Source organism: Pelodiscus sinensis, chromosome 4, assembly GCF_052426305.1.
Source record: "Pelodiscus sinensis isolate ZL-2025 chromosome 4, ASM5242630v1, whole genome shotgun sequence".
NCBI classification, from domain to species: Eukaryota; Metazoa; Chordata; order Testudines; family Trionychidae; genus Pelodiscus; species Pelodiscus sinensis.
Window position 1 is genome coordinate 52,964,786 of NC_143055.1, and position 26,973 is coordinate 52,991,758.

At 45.5% G+C, this 26,973-nt stretch overlaps 1 long non-coding RNA gene across 1 annotated transcript; it reads right to left on the reverse strand.

The window, feature by feature from the left end:
• Positions 1-204: 204 nt before the first annotated feature.
• On the reverse strand, positions 205-26,973 carry LOC142829460 (uncharacterized). Its single transcript, XR_012903878.2, has 3 exons — positions 26,879-26,973; positions 23,887-24,025; positions 205-765 (listed from the first exon to the last, which is right to left on the reverse strand). It is a non-coding gene; the product is annotated as an uncharacterized LOC142829460 (long non-coding RNA).

A 26,973-nucleotide genomic window follows, 5' to 3' on the forward strand; every position in this document is an offset into this window, starting at 1 on the left:
ACCAAAGTGCCCAAAGCAACATTATCTGAATAATAAAATAAAATAAATGAAATAATAATAATCCTACATTTCACATGCCATAACGTATATACTAAGTAATAGGTCACTCTCTTACCTTAGTCGAAGATGCGTGCTTCTGACTGAATGGAACAATTTTCCTTACATCCCAGGAAACTCTTGAACAGTAATCCTGTTATGTGTCTACAGCAGTTTCTAGGGGTGGGACTTCTGTGTAGTAATGAATTCATCAGGGAATCTTCCCTTTCAAAGAATGCTAGTGCCTACCAGGAAACCACTTTACATTTACTGTCACAAGCTTTTAGATGATTAGTTTAAGAGGTAGTGTGCATATGCATATGCATCAACACATAGGGAGACGTTGCTCACTATGTTTCTGGTATACTGAAACTGCAAAAGTTTTAATAACGGGACCAAATTAAAGGCTAACAAAGAATTTAATACATTTTACATAATACACGCACGTCCTGCCCATGAACTGGCTATTGGATTACATGACATGTTCTCCCGCTCTGGGAGGAAATATGGATCCCTGGTTACGTCAGAGGATTGGCTACAAGCAGCTTGAGTTCTGTTTCTGATGTCTTGTCATTTACCTCTACTTCTACTGGCTTTGCACCACATTTCTTATCTGTCTTAGTAGGGAGGGAAATTTTGCAGACCTCCAGTTCTTCCTTGATCCTCTTCATAATTTTGCATTTGTTATGTGGTCCTCTCCACTTCCTCCTTGGGAGAGATCTTCTTCAGCTAAAAGAAGGAAGGAGCTGAACTGGCATATTTGTTTTGCAAATAACTTGGCAATATTTGATGAGGGCACTCAAAACAGAGGGGTAATAATACAGTAGTTAATTCAGTTGTAATTTACAATTATTGTAAGGAAATAACTCTACAGTGATTATGTAAATCAGATAATCAAAGTCCATCAGAGCAGAATGACTTGCACAGCATCAGGATTAACTCTACAGCATATTTATATGGTATTTATATATATTAAAGGAGCTACTAAAGGAAACTATCACACAACGGTATTACCTAGCCTACATGAATCTGGTAAGAGCAATATTTTACTGTGGTTTGTTAATGATTTTACTAATGAAAAAGAGGCAAGACACTCAGACCAGGTATACACTCTATTCCAAACATGAATTTTAAATATTTTTTATTTTTTAAATGTGGAGCTGTATAAGAAGCAGAGATGTCCCCACATTCTAAGAATAAAACTAATAAAGACCATGGGACACTTAAAATAAATAATTTTAAGAGAAATAACTTCCCATAGTTTCTATAGGTATGTACAATGGCACTTAAATGTGTTCCTATTAAGAGCTTGGATTAAAATAGATTTGAAAAATAAATAATCAGTGTGCTAGTAACACCTAAAGAAAAACAATAAAGACCAGTTAAACCAAAAATCTAGTAAGGTGAAAAGTTTAAGAGAGTTAGGCAGCTCCTGGCTATAGCAGAGAACATCTAGAAGGGTGAGTAAGCATTTAAGGGCATGTTTACATTATAGGCTTAAAGTCAACCCATGTTGGATCAACATACAGTCAGCACAGTAATTACTGCAGTGGCAGCTATCCATACTGCCATGACTCTGTGGGTGGCGACTAGGATTCTCAGCTTCAAGCAGCTATCCACTGAGAGTCCAGATCTCTCCTGGGTTTTTGTGTCCCAGCTCCCTCGCGGGAGTGGGGAGAAGCTTGGGGGCTCCTTGCCATCCTCTGCTGGGAGCCAGGTAAGCATAGCACATCTGGGAGCAGAGACCCAGGGGGAAGCTGGACTCTAGCTGCCTGGCTTTCTTGTCAATTTGAGGACTCCAACAAGGAGCTCGGACAAATTAGCTAACAACTCAGGGAAGCACTGTAATGTCTACACAGGCACTGTGGTGCTGTACCTACACTATCACAAGCCCCGTGCCTTTTGTGGAGGTGGAGTTATTATGACAGTGCAGTAGGGCACTTACATCAAGAGGACAAGGCTGTAGTGTATGCACTGAAATAATTAGGTTGACACAAACTGACTAGGCAATGACTAGATTGCAAAGAAAAGTCAGAAGAAGATACGCAAATTGCAAACTGCAATTTGCGTATCTTTTTCCACTATTTTTTTGGAAGAGGCTTTTCTGAATTTGGCCCGTCTCCCTGGGGCCAAATTTTGGAAAAACCTCCTCTTTCGAAATATCCCTTCTTCCTCATACAATGAGGAATACAGGTATGCCAAAAGAATGAATCTGCTTATTTGGAAACTGTTCCGAAAAAGTGGACGCATTTCTTGGATGTGGCATAGTTTTTATGGGATATCTCCAGTATCCCGTAAAAGCTCTAAAGTGTAGACATAGCCTTAGGTTGACCTAACTGCAGGGTGGACAAGGTCAAAGCATTCCCCCAAGACTCTTATTGACAATGTCTATTTTACTGATGATATGGCCTCCATTATAGTTGTAATTGAGTGCCTGACAATTCTTAGTACATTTATCCTCACAATAGCTCTCCAAGGTAGGGAACTGCTATTATCTATACTTTACAGATAGGGAAGTAAGACACAGAAAAATTAAACGATATATGTCAAGTCTCCTGAGCCCTAGGCTAGTGCCATGACCATCCTAGTCTGGAAATTTTTTGCTCTCCAGATCAACTCCAGACCATTATAAGCCAGTTATTTCCTGAGGGGGAGGACTTCTATGGATTGTCACAGTAATGAAAGGGATAGAATTAGATATGACAAAAGGCATTTAGTATTAGGATTGTTCGCTTTGAACAATTTACATTGGCTGTGACTCACCACTAATCAGGGGATACAGATATTAGGGTCATTTCCTATGAGTCTACTCTCCAACATGCTCCTTTGGCATGAAGTCAAGTGCTCACAATTTTTTACACAGTCTCAGGGCAGTCTACGTAAAGCATTATGTTATGTTCATCACTGGGGCACCTGAGCATGTCAGTTTAGCTCGGAAAGATCATTAGCTTCTTTTCCATCCTGTTTCTGTATTTTATTGAAACAGTTCATCTAGACTAGTACCCTTCTTTGACCTATCACAACTAGCCAATGGCATTCAGTGAGGCTTATAAATGGCTTACTGTAAGTTCCACTTAAACCTTATTTTGTGAGTTTAAGTGGTAGGTATAATGTTAGTGTTCTTCTGCATTGTGGTGAATTTCTCACAGTGAAAAATCAAATCTCACAGAAAATTGTTTGACTCTACGGAGTGGTCTCAATCAAATTTGTTGAATAATTTTGAATAATAAATAAATTTGAGAAAATGGCCTCCTACTTGTGGATATCCTGCAAGCAGAAAGAAAGGAAATTCATCAGAAAAACGAATTATTCAAAATGCCAATGCAAGTTGTGTACTGAGTATGCTGCTGCTAGAGAATTTTATCCAAAATATAAATAATATGCATTAATCTTTTTTCTGATTGTTTTGGAGGATAGGGAAAGGCATATTTTCATTGTTGGGGGATTTATTTGCCATATCAATAAACATCTTCACTCTGTTGATAATTCTTATCTTTATTAAGTTTGGAAAGGTAATAATTTTGTTATGCTATTCTACTTTGGCATGCTGTCTTTATGCAATAGTTAAAATTATTGCTCTAATTTGATTGTTTCTTTCCTATTCTAGATGTAGAAGTTCACTTTGTAACCAGTGTAGAATCTTTTTACTTAGCTGTATGAAAAAATGTGCTTCATATTTGATACAGAGGACCTATACGTTCTTTTATTTCTTGCTTAAGTTTTTTGCCCCTAAAGTCAGAACAAGTATAGTAAGGTAGCTCTCAGAAGTTAATTATTCTGATCAACCATAAACCAGTCTTACTTATGACCTTTTTATTGATGTGCTATACAGTGACAAACTGCTTCTCTCCTAGGTCTGTGTAGTGCTTGTATTAAATTACTGTCTAACTGGTTTTCATCTACTTTCCAGATTACCCTCACAGACAATAACATTACTGTCCCAAGTCATTTTTCTCATGTAAATACATTATATGCATTCCCTGTCTTTGTTACTGTTAGAGATATATTGAATTTGACGGTTACACTTTTCCCATTTAGCAGCATTTAGGGACCATGCATCCATTAGTGACTAACATATAGCTTGTATTTAATTACATTATGTTGCAGCATTTTGTAGGTGGAATGTGTCCTTTGATAAAGAAAATTCAATTTAATGCAATGGTGCCTTCTGCTGAATTCAGATCTGGTTTACTACTATTAGTTTTGAGGAGAAGTAGCCAGTAGCTAGCAAAATCTGCTCATTGTCAAACCAATGCTTGAAAAAAAAAACAAACAATTTCATCTACTCGCTATAGCTAAATAGAGATTCTAGCTTGCAAAATCAGACTACACTAAAAAAGTAACAATTGAATTTGGATCAAATAATATAGGATTATTCATGTCAATATTATCCCTTTTCTCCTCTTCCACTCACAAGAGAAGTCCAATAAATATTTCCTGGAGACTTGCAGATCCCTTTTGGTTACCCCCTGCTTCTTTTACACCCTGAAGGAAAAGAATAATGCTGGAGATTGCATGAGAGTTTTCCAAGCATGATACACCAAGCTTAAACCAAGCTCAGTTGTTCTAGTACAGAAGCCCACAAGAAAAGATGTTGTGGCAGGATAAGATCCATCCCCACCCCTGGTCTACACTAAGGAATAAGCTCGAATTAAGCTATGCAATTTCAGCTGTTAATTGCGTAGCTTAATTCAATGTATCTTAACTTGAATTTTGCACTGTCCACACAGTAGGAAGTTGAAGGGAGCACTCTCTCCCTTTGACTTTCTTACTCCTTGTAGAAGCAGGACTACTGGCATCAACAGGAGTGATCCTCTCAGTTTGAATTAACGTGTGTTCACTAGACCCACTAGTTTGAACCCCAGAAATTGACTGCAGCAGCTTTAATCTTATCTGTAGTGAACACTTGGCACCAAATAATAAGATATAATGCCTGGAGGAGCAGAATGGGAAAGAATGATGACCGTATCTTTTGGCTGGGCTGTAGCTGCAGAGAGCCAACTCTAAGTGGCATGCAGGTGGCTGGACCTTTCCCATCTTCCTCTCTAGTGACTAGCACAGTCATTGGCTTTAGCTTGGCATGTTCTTGATAGTCAGAAGAGTGCAGGGATTGCTAGCTGTGTCCAGACTCAGGGTTTTTTCCGGAAAAAGTAGCCTTTTTCCGAAAAAACTTCACCTGCATCTAGACTGCAGCTGCGTTCTTTCGAAATTAAATCGAAAGAACACGGCTTTTCTTTCGACGGCGGTAAACCTCATTTCACGAGGAAGAACGCCTTCTTTCGAAAGTGCTTCTTTCGAAAGAAGGCGTTCTTGAATGTAAATAGGGCTTCTTCAAAAGAGAGCATCCAGACTCACTGGGTGCTTTCTTTCGAAAAAGCGGCTTGCTCTTTCGAAAGTTCCGCGTGCAGTCTAGACGCTCTCTTTCGAAAGAGGCTTGCAGTCTAGACATAGCCCTATTGTGGCAGGCTTCTGCACAATTACTTCCTTGTAATTTCTTAGACATCTGCATGGGAACCAGTCAGTCTCATGTGCTCAAGTAATGCAATATGAAATAGCTGCTTTTCCTTCATAAACTTTACAGTACATCATGTAAATGAATTGTAGAGCTACAGGGATAGTGAATGTTAAAAATACTGTTTTTGAAAAAGACATTATCATACAAATATCATATAAAATACATTGTGTCATTAAGAACCACATTTCCTTTTGGATGTTACAAACTGCCTAATCCAACTGATGAGATTTAAGTGTAAAGACTAGAGCTGTGTCTAGACTACAAAGAAAAGTCCGCAATTTGCATATATTTTTCTGCTTTTCTTCCGAAAGAGGCTTTTCCAGCATTTTGTCTGTTTACACCAGGCCAAATGTCGGAAAAAATCCTCTTTCAGAACAACCCTTCTTCCTCATAGAACGAGTTATACAGGGATGCCAAAAAAAGTGTCTGCTATCCTGGAAAAACTCTCTAGTCTAGACGTACATTTTTTTTTCTGCACACAATTTCCATAAAAGCAAATATTTTCCCCAGTATGTTTTATTTTTTCTAGAGCAGAGTAGAAGCAGGGAATAATGAAAAAAGCAAACTATAGACATAAGCAAACTATAGGCATAAGAACTGTTGTGAAAAACATTTGATATCTATTGCAGAGAAGGCCAATTTAGGTTTATACTCTGCCCTAAGTTTACACACAGGACTTCATTTCAAATGAGTTGAGTGTTTGACAAGTAGAGTCTTCAGGGGCTTGCTGGAAGAAAAGGCTAGCTATCCAGCAACCTTGCAGATGCTACTGTGCTCCAGGCCTGTACATAAACTAACGCACACTAATTTGTACCACGATGTAGATGGAACAATTGTTAAGCCCAGGTTTTTCAGTCATGATGAACACTAATGTTGACAGGAATGCACTTCCGAATTATGTTAGCATGGGAATTATCCTCACATGTTTTACTGAAGATACACTGCTCTTTCATTGGCTAAAGAAATCACTGTTGAACTACTTATACTGAATGTGTGGGCAGAACTTCCTACCCAGGGATCAAGTGTACTACTTCTGTTGCATCCCTGGTCTTTGTCAACACAGGGCCCAGACAGCTAGTATTATGATTTTATTGTGAACAAAATAATTAGATCTTTTCTTTTCTGAAATCTTGGCACTGCAGAGAAAACAACCCAATGCACTTATTTAATGAGACTTCTTTCTACAAAGCACTCTAGTCTCTTGTGCCATGAAAGGAAATTCAAAGCGACTTTCCCTATATTTAATTAAAGGTGCAATACAGATTAGTAGTCATTAAAATGGAAAGGATGGATTTTTTTAAAATTAGATTGCCCAGAGAAATTATTTTCTTTCTCACCAGTTCAAAGGAAAAAAGACTTAGAATGTTAGTTCCCTATTACTCTGAGATAAATAAATTTAACAGAAATACGGCATTACAGTAAATGTCGTTTTATGATCATGAAGTTTAAGGGTAAGACTCTTTTGGTGAAAAGAAAAATGCCATTACCCATTAATTTCCAACTCTGAATGCATTAAGTTAATTCAAAATAACTATTTGCTGGTGCAAATGTTGATGCTAATTATGAGACATGACTCCTTCGTCACATGAAGTGGCAACTCTGCTGCTATTTAGCTTTCCAATAGAAATCTCTGACTTTGCTGATTCTTCCTGAGCTTCAGAAGACCTCATGCTCTTAACTGACCCAACTGAGATCACTTGATCTGGCAAGGGAGGAGAGGCTGGGCCTCCTTTATTTAAAGGGATCAGCCACCCGGTGACAGTCCAGAAAACCCACCTAACAGTGATAGACTGAAAAAGCTCAATCTATTTAGTTTATCCAAGAGGTGACTTGATCACAGTCCTTACTGCCAGAGGGCGGAGAATTCTGATTATAGAGAGCTCTTTAATTTTGCAAACAAAAGATCTAGTGGTTAGAAGATGAAGCTAGACAAATTCAGAGAAGAAATTTATGGAAATAATTAACTACGTTATAGGGTCTATGGATGTTTTTGTGCAGTCTGTGTTAGATTACAGTAATCCCCCTACTTGTCTTGGCCCATTCCTTTAGGCTTTTAAACATTTTTCTCATGTAAATATTTTAGATTAATCTGTACAAGTTTAAATCCCCTTTTACGGGATTAAAACACATGGGATTTGATATTAAAACATACTGAGAAAATATTTGCAAAGTTCTGCTTTGGAAGAGTATGCACAATTCCCAGTGCTCATTGTGCATTACTTCCCATATGTGGGTCCAAAAGTTAAATTCTACTTTTTAGCAGGAAGCTTGTCTTTACTTTTCATAGATATGTACCCTTGAGAAGAGAGGGGATTTTTGCCTTGAAGCCCTTTTGATGTGTTTAAAATAGAATTTAAAACAACTTTCATAGTAAGAGAGGCAGTCTCATAAGGCATGTCTTGAGCTACATCAATTGTGTAGATTAAGTCAAAATAGCTTATTTCGGTTTTTGGCACTGTCTACACAGCAGGAAGTCAGAAGAACACTCTTCCTCCAGCTTCCCTTACTCCTCGTGAAATGAGGGTTAGAGGAGTCAGAGTAAGAAGTCCTCCAGCTCAACATTATTTTGACATTGTCGGAATAACTGATTGTAGTGTAGCTGTGGACTATGCTATTTCAGAATAGCACCTTCCCAACATATTTGTCACAGAAAAATCAAATATCAAAGATACTTTGGAATTACATTGTACTCATGTTTTATGCAGATACCATGTCATGTACAATGTTTAATCTGTGACAAACCAACCATTTAGTTGACTAGCTAATACAACCAGGTCATTTGTTACAAATGTCACATACATATCTGATTACACTGTTTCCAGAAATACAGCCTGAATTCAATGAGGCACCCAGGCCATATTTTGCCTTTGGTGTACTTTCTAGGCTTGCGTTAGCATTTTTAGGGAACAGGTTTGTCATAAAATATTCTCCTTTCTATTCCACTGTTTAGTTTAATTCACTGGGTGGAAGGTGGATTAAACCAAACAGTGCCAGGGTACCTTCATCCTGGAATAAGAATATCCATACGTGAAGTTATGCAAGAATGTTTGCTGCACTTTAAGTTCACAATTTACCTTATGCTGTGCTTACTTTCAAGTGGCAACCTTCATCAGGTGCTTGCATTATGCATTTATTAACTGCAGGAAATGTGCTGAAGATCAGATTCTCAGCTGTGCTTGATGCAAGGTAGGAAGGGCTACAAAGGCGGCGTAACTGTTTTGTGCTGGGGTCTGATGCAATTTAGGGATACATGGATGATTCTCCTTTTTCCCTGGTTACATCCTGTAACATGCAGGGGTACACTTCAGGGCTACGTCTAGACTGGCATGATTTTCCGGAAATGCTTTTAACGGAAAAGTTTTTGGAACAGAGCATCTAGATTGGCACGGATGCTTTTCCACAAAAGCACTTTTTGCGGAAAAGCGTCCATGCCAATATAGACGCGCTTTTCTGCAAAAAAGCCCCGATTGCCATTTTCGCGATCGGGGCTTTTTTGTGGAAAACAAATCTGAGCTGTCTACACTGGCCCTTTTGCGCAAAAGTTTTGCGCAAAAGGACTTCTGCCTGAACGGGAGCAGCATAGTATTTCTGCAAGAACACCGACAATCTTACATGAGATTGTCAGTGCTTTTGCAGAAATTCAAGCGGCCAGTGTAGACAGCTGGCAAGTTTTTCCGGAAAAGCGGCTGATTTTCCGGAAAATCATGCCAGTCTAGACATAGCCCAGGGGAAAGCAGAGGAACCAACAGTATTGCCAGGCCCCTGGGCAGTGTGTGGTGGTGGCGGTGGTAGGGAGGCATCTCCATGCTCCCAGAAGGGACAGGGCGTCAGGCTGTTGGGGCAAGATGAGGGCAGGTGTGGAGCCTGCCGTCTGATGCTGATTCTAAAGGGCCTAGAGCTCCAGCTGCCACCATGGCTGCAGTTGCAGCCGGAGCAGCGGCCAGGCGCCTCAGGCCCTGAGGAAATTTCCCCCTTTTTCCTCCCTGTCTGGGTGAAGGGTTGTGTCTCCACCAGCCCCATAACCTTGGGTGCTTCACAATGATTCACTATTGTTGTTCTCATTCTGGGCCACTCACAGCAAGCATGCATGCCATTCCTTGAGTGGCTGTGTGTTAGACAGTTCCGGTTCAGCAGCTAGTCTGCAGCCTGACAGCACCAATCTGGCTTCCACTAGCATCAGCAGAAAGAATGTACCATACACAATTGTCATTATTTCCTTTGAGGTTAACAAGGTACCAAAAGTCTGGAAATAGCATTTTCATATTTGACATATAATTTTCTCCCTGGAAACTAACATGTCTGTATAATTATGTTTCTGATGGTGCATATGAGATGGCTTAGTCATGCCAGGGAGTTGCTAATTTTACATATGGGAAGAAAACTAACACAACAAATGGAAAAGAAATCCCACTAGCAGGTAGCTTGGCAGGAACACAAATTGCTTCCATGTAGACTGGAAAGCTGCCACAGGATGCTCACTTACCAACTAAGCAAATAGCAAGCGCAGTACAGAAATGATTATTTTGTGACTGTAAGAAAAGGCAAACCAGACAAAGTATAGGACAAAGATGTCTCGACTAAAGGAAAAAAGGAAGATTTCAGGAAAAGGAAAAAATTCTCAAGCAGAAGACGTGAGGGACCACAAAACCGGATAAAATTCTATACTGATCTATATCCCTGTTTAACCTTCACTTCAGTCCAGTTGTACTGGGTGAGTGCTAGTGAAACTTGCTCCACTGTTAACTAGCAGTTTTGGAACATTTATCAAAGGAGTAATTAAGGGTATAACAGAGATTACTGGCTAGTAATGGGTTTTCAAATGTACACAAGGATAATGTACACCTGTTTCTAGCATTGTAGTTTGAAGAAAGTTAGGGAGAGTTCAACTAACAACATATTTTTTACTTCATTTTATATCTGAACTAAAAGAAAAGTTGTTTTGGTGAATTGTAAAACAGCAAAGGGGAGAAACATGCTTTAACATTATATTTCTGCTATAAGTGAAAAGAGATGTCACACAAAAATAATCTGGCAACAAATATTACATTTATTTTTCATTTCATTATAAGGCCAAAAGGGAAAATCCATTTATTACCAGATGAATTTTCAGTATGGCACACACTCAAAGGAAGAACTCAGAGAAAGAAGGAAGATATTTGAGAGGTTCCCAGGTGCAACATTTTTTAAAAAGAAAAAAGTTTCTAGAAATAAGAATATCTCTATTTATGTCACTGAAAACTTACTTTGCCATTATAAACTGTTATAATAATGGTTAATGGTTTATTTATATGAAATATTGTTTATGTAAAGAAGTTATTTTTAAAGAACTATTGTAATAAATGATAGAAATACATAAATAATTAATATGTACAATTTTGCTTTTCCATACACACACAACAAATTCAGTATTTAAGACAGCCCTTTGGCTAAGTAAACTAACCTATACAAGATATTAGGTGCTTTTGAAAATGGCAGTAGATGCCGATCAACATCTTTAAATAACTAACCACTTTAAAAATCTGGCTCTAAATTTTTGCATAAAATCAGTTTCTCATGATTCAAATAGGGGTAATGGTATTTCTTTTCTCTTATGCTTTCTCTGACTTGTCTCTTTAAATTGCATGCTCTCTCTGGTGGTCATTACTGCAACACACATAAACCACAATTATTAGAAACACGTAACCCAAACCCCACCTTTGCTTTCAGAGCAAAAGAATGATTAGCACTGGTTTGAAAGTTTGGAACAGAACATTTTTCCATACAAAAAAATCAACATTTCATAGGATTTCAATGAAATTTCATTTAAAAACACAAATCAAAATGAAATAATTTGACTGAAAATACTGGAAAGTAGCATTTCAGTTTTTCATTTAAAATTATTGTTTTGAAATTAAATTCTTAAAGTCAAAATGCAATGCATTTTTTTTTAGTTTTATCAGTCTATGGTGATTGACACCAAACAATTTTTTTTAAAAAAAATTCAATTTCACTAGTAATTTCAATTGTTTTATATTTTAGCCAATCTGTGGAATGTCTGGTGCCCATCCAGTTCCAATAATGATAAAAGGTTTAACTGCACACAAGGTCTTGTGTGTGGAAGGAAATTTTCCCATGTCAATCTCACTCTTCCATTTAATAAGCCTCCTCTGCTATCAAGGATGCCTGCAAGGGGAGCTCTCAGGTGACAGATAGGCCAGGGGAAAGTAGAAGCAAGGGCAGTGGAACACTAGTCATTTCTCCCACCTGCCCCATGGAAATGTAATTCAGCTAGAAATTGTATTGCATTTCTGCCAAGCACTTTCCTCGGTGAAGAACTCTGGGAGAAGGGGATCACAGGGGAACTCAGGCAGTGTGAGCTGTGATGCCAAGAGGATGGACTTGCTCAGCTGGGCCTCCAAGTCAGTGAGTCTCTAGCCCTGGACTCTTTACAGATTCTAATGGATTTGCAGAGTTTAGGGTCAGACTTGCAGCATGTTCCAGGGAGAGGAGACTACACCCCGCTGAAAGAATATGGGATAGGATCATGGGGATTTACATTTCTTTCATTTGCCAAGGGAGAAATTGCTCCCAGATGGTATTTACATACACATATGCCTCAATTTCAATAATTTTTCACAACATTTTGAAAGTTAAACAAAGTTTAATTTATAATACTACTTACTTTGAAGTGCTTTTTTATTTTTATTTTTTTGAAAATGTAAGGAGAAACATAAAGCTTTTTCCCAGTTCCTGTTTGGTTTTTTTAAATAAAAATCGTAAAAAGAGAAGACAACATAGTTACAGTTTACGGATTGGTATGTAGATATTGCTGCTTATGTTTGCACTGTCACTCATAATAGCAATCTTAGTTTTTCTGTTGTTTAGTCCAGATCCTGATTTGGAAGCAGGTTTGTTAGGTATGGCTACACTGCAACACTATTTTGAAATAACTAGTGCTATTCTGAAATAACTTAGTCCGTGTCTACACAGCAGGTAGTTATTTCGAAATAGTGTCAAAATACTGTCAAGCTGGAGGATTTCTTACTCTGACTCTGGTAACTCTCATTGTATGAGAAGTAAGGGAAATCAGAGGAAGAGAGCTCTATTTCAAAATAAGTGCTGGGTAGACGCTCCCTATTTCGAAATAAGCTACGTAATTGAAGTAGCTCAGTTTGTGTAGCTTATTTCAAGTTAAGCCCTGCAATGTAGACACACTCTTAGGGTATGTCTACTCTACAGCATTATTTTGAAATATCTTCTTTCGAAATAATTAATTCAAAATAAGTTATTTCAAAATAAAGTGTCTACATACAAAATGCATTTCGAAATAGCCTTTTGCTATTTCGAAATAGCACGTCCACACTGACTGGATGCTGAATCACATTTAAGGGCAGCTGACACCAGTTCCAGCAGGGCATCAGGTCAGGAGTTACTTTGTGTGGGTGCTGCCTGAGGCTAACTGAGGCTTGTGCTTAAAGGAACCACCCTGGACAGCCGGTTCTCAGCTTCCCTGCTTGCTTACCTACCTTTCTGAGGGACAGCAAAGCATTTTTGTCTCTGATTGTTTTGGTTGCCCTGACTCAGGACACCACAGCACTTGGCACAATGGAGCTGGAGCTGCCCTAGGCACTCTGATGCTATTTTGGTTGTGTTGCCGCAAGCCTGGCTGTGCTTTCTGCAGGCTGCCTCATGGCATCTGCTGCAGCCGTACCCCCACGCCATCTTCCTGACAAGGGGCGGATATAGGGAAGGGCAAGTGGGGTGGTCGCCCCGGACCCTGCGCTTCAAGGAGCCCCGCGCATGCACGGTGGCGCCATGGCGCATGTGCCATGGCAAAAGGGGAACCCGTGAAATTGTGCTGCCCTGGGCCCCACGAAATGGTCATCTGACCCTGCTCCGGACCCTCCTGAGGGACGGGGAGGAGCAGCTGCAGCTCCCAGATGCCAGCGTGCCCCGCTGCATCTGGCGTCTGGACACCAGCAGTGACTGCTGGGACCACATCATCCTGGAGTGCTGGGAAGACCAACAATGGACCTAGAACTTCAGGATGAAGAAGGACACCTTTCTCGAGCTCTGCGAATGGCTCGCCCCTGCTCTGCAGCGACGGGACACACACATGAGGCCCGCCATTCTCCTCCACAAGCCTGTGGCCATTGCCCTATGGAAGCTCTCCATGCTGGATAGCTACCGATCTGTGGCGAACCAGTTCAGCGTGGGGAGATCCACCGTTGGAGCAGTGCTCATGCAGGTATGGCAGTCTCCGGCCACTGTGCCTGGGGTGGGTGGGTGGGAGCAAGGAGGTGATGGGCTGCCCCAGGGAAAAGAGGGGGGAGGTGGTGCAAGTCCCCTCCATGGGAGGATTTTGTCTGTCCCACCCGCACTATGGGCTGCCAGCAGTGGCCAGGATTGCAGGAAGGGTTGCTTCTGCGAGTGGGGGCATGGAGCAGTGACAGGGAAACAGCACTCTCAGCCACCCTGGCACCCCAGTGACTCTTGGTGGTTTTGTGTGTCCCTTGGCAGGTGGTCAAGGCCATCAACAGAGTGCTGCTCCACAGAGTCATCCGCCTCACTGATGTGGACACAGTGATCAAGGGGTTTGACGGTCTGGACTTCCCCAACTGCGGTGGGGGAGAGGGAAGGCAATCAACAGGATGCACATCCCCATCCGTGCCCCGGACCACCAGGCCTCCCTCTACATCAACTGGAAGGGATACTTCTCGGTCATCATACAGGCTTTGTCTGACCATTGGGGCCAGTTCGGGGACATCAACTTGGACTGGTCCGGCAAAGCATATGATGCGTGGGTATACCGCAACTCCTCCATGTGCCGACTCCTTTCTTCCCCGACCACCACATCAGGGTCGGGGACGTGCCTATGTGCCTGATGGGGGATGAGGCCTATCCCTTATAACCCTGGCTGATGAAGCCCTACATGGGACACCTCAACCCCTCCCAATAGGCCTTTAATGCCAAGCTCGGCAGGGCCCGCATCATGGTGGAGGGGGTGTTCGGCGGGTTGAAGGCCCGTTTTAGATGCCTTCTCACCCGCCTGAACCTATCCAAGCGGGATATTCCGCACGTGGTGGTAGCATGTTGTGTGCTGCATAATTTGTGCAAGAGAAGGGGGGAGGCTTTCCTGCTGGGCTGGATGGCAGAGGCCGACCACTTAGCTGGCCTGAACACACAGCCCCACACAGCTGCCAGCCAGGAGGCCCATCGGGGGGCTGTCCATATCCGGGAGGTCCTGTGGGAGACCTTCCACCCAGAGGAAGACTAAAGTCTCCCTGGTGCGCCCCACTGGGGGCTTATGCCTCATTTCACCCTCACATCCTTTCACTGACCCCTTCATAATCCCCTTTCCCATTAAATAAAGACACGTGTTGACAAAAACAAACTCTGTTTATTGAACAAAACTGGAGTGGCAGGGGGGAAATGAGGGCGGGAGAGGGGAGGAGAGAGGGTGAGAGGGGGGACAGCGAAACCTGGGAGGAGGGAGTTGGAAGGGGAGGCAAGGGGAAGAAGGGGGAGAAGAAGCTCGGGGTTGGGGGTCTTGTTGGTCCACCTGTTTCCCAGCACTGAAGGTGTGGGGGCCTCGGCATCCCCGGGGGGGAGTGGGTATGGAGGGCGGTGTGGGTGGGGGAGGAGGAAGAAGTGAGAGAGGAAGCAGGAGTGGGAGGAGGAATGGTAGTTGGGTGGCAGCTGGGGCTGGAGTGGCAGGAAGCAGCAACCTCTGCACCAGGGTCTGTAGGTGGTCAGAGATGGCACTGCCCTGGGCAAGCAGCTGCTGCCAGCTATCCCACCACAGCTGCAAGTCTTCTGCCCTCAGTGGTTGAGGGTGTGGTGCTGGCCTCACAGGATCCCCAAATGCTGCAGCTGGTACTCCTTCTGATTAAGGGTCAGCCTGCTGGCCCGGGTGCGGGAGGCTGTCCTGGGTGGGGTGGTGTGCCCTGCACTTGCAGCTGCTGCGTCTGTCGAGAAACAAGAGAAGTGGTCAGTTTTCACAGGGGATGCAGTGGGTGAAACCCAGCCGCTGTCTGCACGGCGAGAACAACAGGTCTCCACACCATCGGAGGCGATGTGCTTGCACACAGGCCATGTTCGGCATTTCCTGCTATCCCCGGGAGTGTGAGCTGGCCTGGGATTGCACTTGTGCCCCATGGCTATATCTAATGTGGGGTTGGGGAGAGAGATAGATGTGCCCTGCCTTTGCATAGAGGGGGCTCATGGAGGGAGGGCACCATGCAGTGTCCCTCCCCGGGGTCAGGAGCCTATCATGTGCCTTCATACATATGCACATGTGGGTAACAGGCCAGGGCCCCTGTGTGGCAGCCAGCTGAGGCCACGTGCCCGGGATGTCACGGCATATGCACAGGTTGATGTATGCTCCATGGTCAGCAAAGCCCACACGCGTGGTCCCTGGTGTCCCCCGTCCTGCATAAGGGGACAGTGATGGCATTCACATGTCGAGGCCTTCCCAGCCTCAGATGACACTGGCAACAGGCTTGCTGGGACAGCTCGGGGTCCTGGGTGCGGGACACTCTCCCTCCAGGTTCCTGCGGCTCCTGACTGTCCTCCTCCTCCTCCTCCTCGGTGTCATGGGTAGGGCCCTCTGCTCCAGGGTCGATGACCACCTGGGATGCACAGACAGTCTGACCCCCTAGGATGTGGTCCAGAGCATCATAATAGAGGCAGGTGTCCAGGTGAGCCCCTGATTAGGAGCTGCCTCCTGAGGCCCTGGCATAGGCCTGTCACAGCTCTTATTTTCATGTGCACCTGCTCCTGGGTGTGCATGTGGCCCTTGGTGACCAAGCTGTCAGCCATCCGCCTGTCAATGGCCATGTTCCTGCATCTAGTGCGGAGATTATGGACATTGGAGGCAATAGGTAGGGCAGAACATTCTAAGGGTATGTCTACATAGCAAAGTTATTTCAAAATAACTTTACTAGCATCTACACAGCCAAACCGCTATTTCAAAATTAATTCGAAATAGTGGAGCGCTTATTTCGAATTTGGTAAACCTCATTCCATGAGGACTAATGCCAAATTCAAAATAGCTATTTTGAAATAAGTGCTGTGTAGACACTTATATCAAAATAGGGGGCCTCCAACCTTCCCAGGGTGCCCTGGAAGCCATTCCAGCCTCAACCAAGAACACTCCTCTCCCTCCCCCCCTCTCCAGAGCTCATAAAGGGGTAGACTCTGGCCACAGTGCCTGTGCCAGCTCCAAGCCTGCCAGCCCAGAGCCAGCAGTCACTGCCCCTGATCCACTGGCCCCAAAACATGAGCCAGCAAGCCACTGGCAGCCAGCCCTCCACCGCTCCCAAGGAGCAGTCTGCCATCTCCCAGGAGCCTGACAGGGCCCGGAGAAAGTGGGCACCTTTCTGGTCCAGGGTGGAGATCATGGACCTTATTCATGTTGGGGGGGATGCCCCGAATGTCCATGATCTCCGCACTAGATGGAGGAACACGGCTGTCTGTGGCAGGATAGATGCGAGCCTGGCCACCAAAGGCCACATGCAAACCCAGGAGCAGGTTTGCATGAAAATCAAGTTGTTCCGGCAAGACCCCCAACCCTGAGTCCTGAGCTTCCTCTCCAGCTTCTTCCCCTTGCTTCCCCCTTCCAGCTCCCTCCTCCCAGGTTTCCCCCTCCCCTCTCCCAGCCTCTCTTCTCCCCTGTCCTGTCTCCTTTCCCCAGTCTCACCAGAGTTTCAGTCCCCCTTGCAGTTTTGTTAAATAAAGGGTATGTCTACACTACAAAATTAGTTCGAACTAACGGACTTTAGTTCAAACTAACTTTCATAGGTGCTACACTAGCGCTCCATTAGTTCGAATTTAAATCGAACTAACAGAGCGCTTAGTTCGAACTAGGTAATCCTCATTCCACAAGGATTAAGCCTAGTTCGAACTTACTAGTTCGAATTAAGGGCTGTGTAGCCCCTTAATTCGAACTAGTGGGAGGCTAGCCCTTCCCAGCTTGCCCTGGTGGCCACTCTGGCCAACACCAGGCAAACTCTATTGCCCCCCTCCCGGCCCCGGAGCCCTTAAAGGGCCACGGGCTGGCTACACAGTTTGTGCAAGTTGCAAGGCTGCCAGCACCCGTGCCAGCACACCCAGCAGCTGACACCCATGAGCCAGCCACCCGATGAAACCAAGCCCTCCCCCTCTTCCCAGAACCAGCCTGGCGGCTCCCAGGACCCTACCCGGGGCCGCAAGAGGCGGGCGCCCTCGTGGTCTAGTGCGGAGATCGTGGACCTCATCGAGGTTTGGGGGGAAGCCTCCAATGTCCACAATCTCCGCACTAGCCACAGGAATGTGGCAGTCTATGGCCGCATGGCTGCCAGCCTGGCCGCCCGGGGCCACCAGCGCAGCCGGAAGCAGGTGCGCTGGAAAATAAAGGACCTGCGGCAGTCCTACTCCCGGGCCTGCCTTCTGGGGGCTGACCTGGAGGCATGCCCCCACTTCCAGGCTCTGGACCGCCTCCTGGGGGCTCATGCCGTCCCGGCCCCCCAGGACATGATAGACCCCGGGGCAGAGGGACCGCTCCAGGAGACGGAGGAGGAGGAGGAGGGCTCCGAGAGCCAGGAGCCTGCTGGCAGCCTGCCCAGGACCCGGGACCCCCGAGGCACCCCACAGAGCCGCTCGCCTGTGTCATCCGAGGCCGGGGAGGCGTCCACCTGTGAGTACCAGCATGCTCCCCTTATGTGTACGGGGGGCTGGAGCGAGAGGGCGCCCCGGGACTGTGTGCCTGGGCCTTGCCCACCATGGAGCAGCAGCTGGGGATCCTGCAGGGGCCCTGGCCTTGCAGAGGGGAGCTGGGTTTCACACACTTGGGCCCCTGGGGTAATTGACTGCTGTTCTTGTTTCACCACAGCCGCAGCACCTGGGCCTGCAGGGCGCACCACCCCGCCTGCAGCAGCTGCCCGTACCTGGGCAAGCAGGAGAGCCAGGAACCAGGAGGAGTACCAGAGGCGGCACCTCCGGTTCCTAGAGCAACCGCTCCGTCTCCAGGACCACTGGGTCCAGGAGGACCTGAGGCTGCGCCGGAGGAGCTTGGAGGCACTGGAGGAGCAGGGCCGTGCCCTGCGAGGCCACCTCCAGAGCCTGCTCGACCACTTCCCAATTCCTCCTGCTCCCCCTGCTCCCCCTCCTCCTCCCCCTGCTCCCGCTCCTGCTTCATCCACACCCCCCATCCCTCCTGCCCCACCCCCCGGACCCGCAGCGTTGTGAGACAGGAGAAGGCAGCCGGACCCTCACCCCTGAGCTTTCCTTTCCCTTCCTCCCTTCCCTCCCCTTCCAGCTCCCTCGTCCCAGGTTTCCCCCTCCCCTCTCCCACCTTCCTTCCTCCCTCCCCCCACCCCAGTTATGTAAAATAAAAAGACGTTTTTGTTTGAAAAACAGGTGTCTTTATTTGACAGTAGGTAGGGAGGAAGAAGGCCCCAGTGGGGCATGCAGGGAGAGGTCAGTCCTCCTCCTCCACCAGGAAGCTCTTCCGCAGGGCTTTCCAGATCCGGACAGCCCCCCGCTGGGCTTCCCGGATGGCGGCGGTGCAGGGCTGACCGTAGTGGCCAGCCATGCGGTCAGCCTCAGCCATCCAGGCTGGCAGGAAAGCCTCCCCCTTTTGCTCACATAAATTGTGGAGCACACAACATGCTGCCACCATGGGAGGGATGCTGTGCTCGGCCAGGTCCAGACGGGTGAGGAGGCATCGAAAGCGGGCTTTCAGTCGCCCGAAGGCCCCCTCCACCACGATGCGGGCCCTGGTGAGCCTGGCATTGAAGGCCTGGCGGGAGGGATTGAGGTGCCCCATGTAGGGCTTCATCAGCCACGGCTGCAGTGGATAGATGGCATCCCCCACCAGGCAGACGGCATCCCCCACCAGGCAGACGGGCATGTCCACGTCCCCGACCCTGATGTGGCAGTCAGGGAAGAAGGTCCCGGCCTGCAGCCGCTGGCACACGGAGGAGTTGCGGTACACCCAGGCGTCGTGTGCTTTGCCGGACCAGCCCACATTAATGTCCGTGAACTGTCCCCGGTGGTCACACATGGCCTGCAGGAGGATGTAGAAGTACCCCTTGCGGTTGACGTACCGGGATGCCTGGTGTTCCGGGGCGTGGATGGGGATGTGCCTCCCGTCGATGGCCCCCCCGCAGTTGGGGAAGCCGAGGGCGCCGAACCCCCGGATGACGGTGTCCGGGTTGGGGAGGCGGACCACCCTGCGGAGCAGCATCCGGTTGATGGCCTTGACCACCTGCGGAGAGAGACACAGCAAAACGCAAATCAGTGGGGCGCCCGGGTGGCTGGGAGCATTCGTGCCCTGGCAGTGCCCCGCGCCCCACTCCCGGAAGCAACCCCCCTGGCGGCGTATAGTACGGGCGGGACAGACCGACCCCTCTGGTGCGGGGCGCTTTCGCCTCCTCCCGCCCCCCCTTTGTCCCTGGGGCGGCCCATCCCCTCCTTGCAGCCTCCCTCCTCCCCGTCTCAGTGGCCGAGTGCCATACCTGCATGAGCACCGCTCCGATGGTGGATCTCCCCACGCCGAACTGGTTCCCGACGGATCGGTAGCTGTCCGGCGTGGAGAGCTTCCAGAGGGCGATGGCCACCCGCTTCTGGAGGGGGATGGCGGTCCTCATGCGAGTGTCCCTTCTGCGCAGAGCAGGGGCGAGCCACTTGCAGAGCTCCAGGAAGGTGTCCCTCCTCATCCTGAAGTTCTGGGTCCACTGTCGGTCTTCCCAGCGCTCCAGGACGATGCAGTCCCACCAGTCGCTGCTGGTGTCCAGACGCCAGATGCGGCGGGGCACGCCGGTGCCAGGGCACTGCTGCCTCTCCTCCATGGCCCCCAGGGCGGCCAGGTGGAGAGGCAGGGGGCTGACGTGCACCAGGTGGTGCCAGGCAGCCTCGAGCCATTGCTGGCAGGCTTGCAGCAGCAAGTCCAAAAAGTGCACCAGAAGGTGCAGGGCGAGCTCTGGCTCCATGTTGCCACCTGCGGCGGTGTCCCCGAAGGGAAGCACCGACACAGACGGGCACAGAGACCAACGCTTTGCTGTCCCTCGGCGAGGTTGGCAAGCAAGCGGAAAAGCTGAGAACTGGCTGTCCGGGCGGGTCCCTTTAAGTACGAGCCTCAGATAGCCTCAGACAGCAGCCACACAAAGCAACTACTGACCTGATGCCCTGCCAGAACCGGTTTCAGCCGCCCTTAAATGCGCTCCTGCGTCCAATCAGTGTGGACGCGCTAGTTCGAATTAGCAAAATGCTAATTCGAACTAGTTTTTAGTTCTAGATGCATTAGTTCGAATTAGCTTAGTTCGAATTAACTAATTCGAACTAAGTTAGTTTGAACTAAGTTAGCACTGTAGTGTAGACGGACCCAAAGAGAGTGTGTGTTCATGAAAATACGTGTTTTTTATTTGTCATTAGGGAGGGGTAAGTGGAAGGATGTGAGGGAGGAATGAGGAATAAGCCCCCAGTGGGGCAGACCAGGGAGGCTCTTAGTGCTCCTCAGGATGGAAGCTCTCCTGCAAGGCCTCCTGGATACTGACAGCCCGCCGATGTACCTCCCAGATGGAAGCCTGCAGAAAGTGCAGCCAGGCTCGCAGCAATGCATCCACGAGAAGCAGCAGAGTGCCCAGTGGCAGCTCTGGCTCTATGTTGCAGAGTGCTGTGCTGTCCTGAGTGAGGGCAACCAGAACACACAGAGAAAATGCTGTGCTGTCCCTCATTGAGGTAGACAAGGAAGCAGGGAAAGTTGAGAACTGGCTGTCCGTGGGGGGGTCCCTTTAAGCACAGGCCTCAGATAGCCTCAGGCAGCAGCCATCAGGTAACTCCTGACCTGATGCCCTGCTGGACCTGGTTCCGGCCGGTCTTAAATGTGATTCAGCGTCCACTCAGCGTGGATGCACTATTTCAAAATGCATTTTGTGTGTAGACACGTTATTTCAAAATAACTTATTTTGAAGTAACTATTTCGAAATAAGATATTTTGAAAGAACACTGTAGTGTAGACATACTATAGTCTAGCATACTAAAGTCTTCCTTGAGTACAAACTCTCAAGGTTTGTGGTCCCAAAATTAAAAATATAATCATGCCTGAAATATTTTAACACAAGTCTTGCCACATAGTCTAAAAAGAGTTTGAACATATCTAAAGCTTAGGTAAGTATGCAAGAATCATTACATTGTATTAATTACTTCACTTAGCACATCTTAAAACTTGCATTCCTTGTCAACAAACATTTTATGTGAACAATTTTGAACATAATCATGCTGGCTGCGTCCAAGTATTTAGCAGTGCTGCAAATGTTAACCTTGAAGAGAAAAGGAGCTTGCTTTAGATTGAGAAAAAGGGAGTACTTTTGTGATGATTTCCCAGAGTATCAGCTGTTGCAATCTGTTTATTTGTTTGTATCTTATTTCTTGTTGCTATGTGCACCCTCCCCTTTATTCCTATTAGGTCACTTTTTCAATGTTTTACAACAAATGATCCCCTCATTTGATGAAATGCAAAATAAAGCAATAATTGTAAATATTAATGGACATAGCCTGTGCAACAACATTGCAATATGATACAAGTGTAATGAGCTCGGCTACTTTATTTAAAAGAAAAATTAGTCCTCTTCGTTTTGGTAATGATATTTGCCTTTTTTCTAATATCAAGCCTGCAAAACACAGTTGATCACTTGCCACTTTGCTCACACTGTTAGTGAGTTTCAGTTGGATATCAGCAATCTACTGATGGAATTTATATGGCATAGAATTGTCTTGAGAGGGGAAACTCAGAATAGTGTTATCGCATTAAAGATACAGTAGTATACTCTGTGTACACTGGTTAAGGCAAATGATTGAACCCAAGCACTCTCCACAGAGCACAATAATATCAAAACACCGAGATAAGCTTCAAAACACTGTTTTAGTTTCCCTATAAAGAGTTATTATGAGACTGATAATTAAAATTTGTAAATACTGTGTCAAAACAATATCAAACTCAGATATTCCCAACTTACTCTGCATATTTTCCCCCTTAAACCTGCTTACAGCATAAGTAAATATTTAACTGGCATTTCCAGACAGTAAGCACAGCCATCTTCCATTCTAAGTGTAAGAGACAACATGAAATAAGCATCTTTTAGTTTTTATCAGCATGATATAAGGATATTCCATTATTGTGGTGGACTGAGGTTTGTTTCCTGGTCTTGTTCCAGATTAAGGTGCGCTATACGAAAGCCTGCAATCAGTGTGATTCTGGGAAGAATCAGTCTAGAAGAGAGTGAGCTGAGTTGTTTTTCTCTATCATAGGAAGCAACCTGATTTGTTTCTCCCAGCTGTGAAATTCTTGTGTGTTGTAGTTCTGAATTCCAAGAAATAAAGTAGTGCTACATTGCAACCTGCTCGCAAGAGTATTTTTGTTATTTAATGTCTCTCTGGGAATGTATAAACTATATCCCTCTTGAAAGAGGGATGTAAATTAGACGGATTGAAATTTCAAATGAAGCTGGAATTTGAATTTCTAGATGCAGTTCTTTTGAAAAAAAAAAAAAAAAACCCTTGTTTGAAAGATCCTGTACTCCTCAGGATCTTATGTTAGCAATACAGGATCTTTCGAAAAAGGTTTTTTTTTCAAAAGAACTGCATCTAGATGGTGGTTTTACTTTTGAAATACCTGTTTTTGAAAGAATGCGCTGTTGCCATTATGCAAATGAAGCACAGGAAATTCAAATCCCATCTTCGTTTGCAATTTCAATCTGTCTAATTTACATCCCTCTTTCGAAGGAGGGATGTAGTTTAGACATAGCCTCTGTGTATGCAGTGAACATCTACTATTTATTTGAGAGAGTTTGTGTGTCTGTCTGATCAAGAATTCCTCCTGAAAGGTAAGAGCTAGAACCACCAAATTCAGAATACAGCTTCCTCTTGTTACCTCTTAAAGCAATGTAAGGGTTTGGTTTGGCCAGGAAAATGGGATGTGCTTCTCATATTTATTCTCACATACAAAGAGACAGAATCACCAGACAGGTGAAAAGGGCTGACTGGGAGCATTCCCCTTCCCCCCCAAGACATCTCCCACCCCAAGGAGCTCTTTAGGGAGGTTAGAGAGGGCTGAAGGGCCCCCTCTCCTATTTGTACTGGAACATTGTTTACCCATCTGGAGATGATTGTGGGACCAAGGTCAATACTACAGATTAATTTTGATGTAGGTAAAATACCATACTTACCATTACTATGGACATGCTTCTGAATATATAGATCATAGATGAAAAAGAAAAAAAACAGATATTGACAAGAAAAATCCATTTGACACATTGTACCTCAACAACAACAACAACAACAACAAAACCCAAGCCAAACAAAAACCAATACAGTACCTGAAAAACTACAATCACCACCAAAATATAGGGCATCAATAGACTTGGAAAAAACATCAATTTGTTATTTTTCTTCTCTTGTAACAGTAGGGTGCTTGTTCTTCACATTTCAATCCACATCATTACATACTGTCCAGAGCTGAAGAACAATAAATCCAGTTGTACAAGTGATGTTATCATGAGTCATAGAAAGCATGGGACTTGCGTGTATAGGGTGGAACAGAGTAATGCTACAGTTTGTTAAATATATCAACAAAATGAGTAGCCTTGTTACCAACAGCTTTATATTTCAGCAGCAAAAGGGTATAAATTGACTTTATATAATCCATCATTTGTTGATCTTTCTATTTTTGATTAGCATTTACTTTTTCTATTTACAAAACACAAATACACTATCTACTATGTAACACACAGTTTGGCTTTTGTGATATTGAATGTACTGGAATAAGACTAAAACTAGATGCCCTCAACTCCCTTCTAGAGCAATGAACAATATACAGTTACCTACATGGAAGCTTAGAGGGTGTAACGGGCTCCCCTCACCATGCTAGGCTCTCCCGCTGACCATCTTGGGGATTAGCTCTGCAGGTCAATAAACTCTCTCCTGATGGGTCACTTGTCACTTCTTCTGCTAGACACACATCACTTCAAGGACTGCAGTATCCTCTTCATGATACAGCCATCCAACTGAGTCACAATCTGTGCTCCCCCTTCTGGTGGCGAGGGCTGCAGTCCAACTGTCCCACCACTTCCCTAGTGGCGCATACGGAAAATTGTGTGGCCACTTCCCTGTGTCCCTAACACTCTCTTCATCCTTGCCTCAGGGCCTCAGCCTGAAAATTCCAGCAACCAGCAAGGAGCTGCCTTTAGCTTCCCTGGTCTCTACCTGTAGCACTTCTCTGTCCAGGGTGCTAGCTTCCTCTTGCCTGTCAGGTACCCATTCCTCCCTTCTTGTGCTTCAGGGAGTAACTGACCCTATTCTGTCCTGCAGCTCTTCTTATATGGGCCTGCCTGGCCCTGAATATCTGCTCCCCTCAGTCCCTCCTGTGCAGCCTCCCTAGGGCTTTATTATACCATTAGGGGACAGTGTGGGAACCAACACCCCATCACAGAAGGCTAGAAGTCCTTCACTCATTTATATATCCTCAGCTAGTAACTTCCTTCCCCTTCTTCCTCTTCTTCTTTTTTTTTGTTATTCACCTTGGAAGTATGAAAAACATACTCCAAAGCTTCATCTATCCCTTCTCTCTCTTTCCATTCATCACAGTTACATGCCAGCTACACTTGTACCTCCCTTCTAGATCCTTTGACTGCATTAACTCTGATGTCAGGGCCTCTCCTAGGATTGTATTCACTGTTGTCTCAATCTTAGTCTGGGCCCTTAGTTATGATAGCCCATTTACCAACCTTGTTTAACCAGCAGGTCTTACTGGGTCGGGCATCTGTGGTCTTGCCAATCTGACCAGTGGCAGAGTGACAAGAAAGCCTTCTGCAAACCAAAGTATTATATCTCTCTCTATATATAAAAAAAAAATGTTCCTGCACGATGAGAGAATGATGTCATCATGTCATCAGTGTTCACGTACGACTGCCACTGTCGCCTTCATCCTCCAGCCTCAACACCGTCCCCTCTAGGCTGCTCCACAGCCCGCTTCATGCCCTGGGGGTGGGGACTGTGCCACTGGGGAGGAGCTGTTAGGGCTGGGTCCCCTCCTCCATCTGAGCCCAACCCTCTGCCCCGGAGGTGCTGGGTCCCCTCTTCCATCCGAGCCCGACCCCCCACCCCTCCTTGGCTGAACCGGGTCACTTCGAGTCCCCTCCATTCTCTGAATCCAACCCCCCACTCCCTGGCCTATGTGTTGGGTCCCCTCCATCATCCAAGCCTGACCCCTCATTTCTTCCTGGATGCACTGGGTCCCCTCTGCCATCTGTTTGGAGAAAAAAGGATTTTAAAATAGTCTGTATACATGTCTATTTTATCTAGTTTCTTACCATCACCTGCTTGAAAGCTAGGCACGGCCAATTTCTTCAGGTGTCTGCATGTAATACTGGTTCTCCTAAAAATCTACCTGAGAGGACCCTGAACAGCTCCCACTCTGAGAGTCTCTGCTATTACCCTTTTGATCTTCTGCTTCCTAGGCCTTTTCCTATGGCTATGCCTATGACTATGGCTGCGTCTAGACTGGCAAGTTGTTCTGCTTTTGTGGAAAAACCTGCCAGCTGTCTACACTGGCCGCTTGAATTTGTGCAAGAACACTGATGATCTAATGTAAGATTGTCAGTGTTCTTGCGCAAATACTATGCTGCTTCCGTTCGGGAAAAAACCCTCTTGTGCAAATGTATTTGCGCAAGAGGGCCAGTGTAGATAGCTAAAAAGTGTTTTGTGCAAAAAAGCCCCAATGGCAAAAATGGCGATCGGGGCTTTCTTGCGCAAAACCGCATCTAGATTGGCACGGGTGCTTTTCTGCAAAAAGTGCTTTTGCGCAAAAGCGTCCGTGCCAATCTAGACGCTCTTTTCTGCAAATGCTTTTAACGGAAAAACTTTTCTGTTAAAAGCATTTGCGGAAAATCATGCCAGTCAAGATGTAGCCATAGTATCTGCAAAGAAGTGGATTGTCTGAGTCATTTTGTTTCCTTCCCGTTATTTTTTTCTTAATTTCCTTTATTAAATTAAACGATTAAAATCAAACAATAAACATTGCAATAACCAGGTCAACATACAGTATTCAAAAATTATTACAGAGCCACTCTGTTTCAATCACACCATTCATCTCTGCTCTTCACCACAAGACATGAGGTAGAAAAAAAGGTGATAGAAGAAAAGATTCTTCAAAGGACAGCATCAGATGAAAAGACAAATCTCAGAGTTTCAATCGTGAGTATGTGAATTTGTTATGCTGCCTCACTTCAAGTCTTCCTTTTAAGGCCCAAATCCACTAGGACTTTTGAAGATGAGTGTATGCTGTAGATTATTAGAGCAGTAGTAACTTACCTTAACCCGTAGAAAGTTTTCCATGTTCTTACCATGTCTACAGTCCCTATTGTTAGGACGTACTGTCTATTGCTAGAGATAACTTCTAAGCCAAT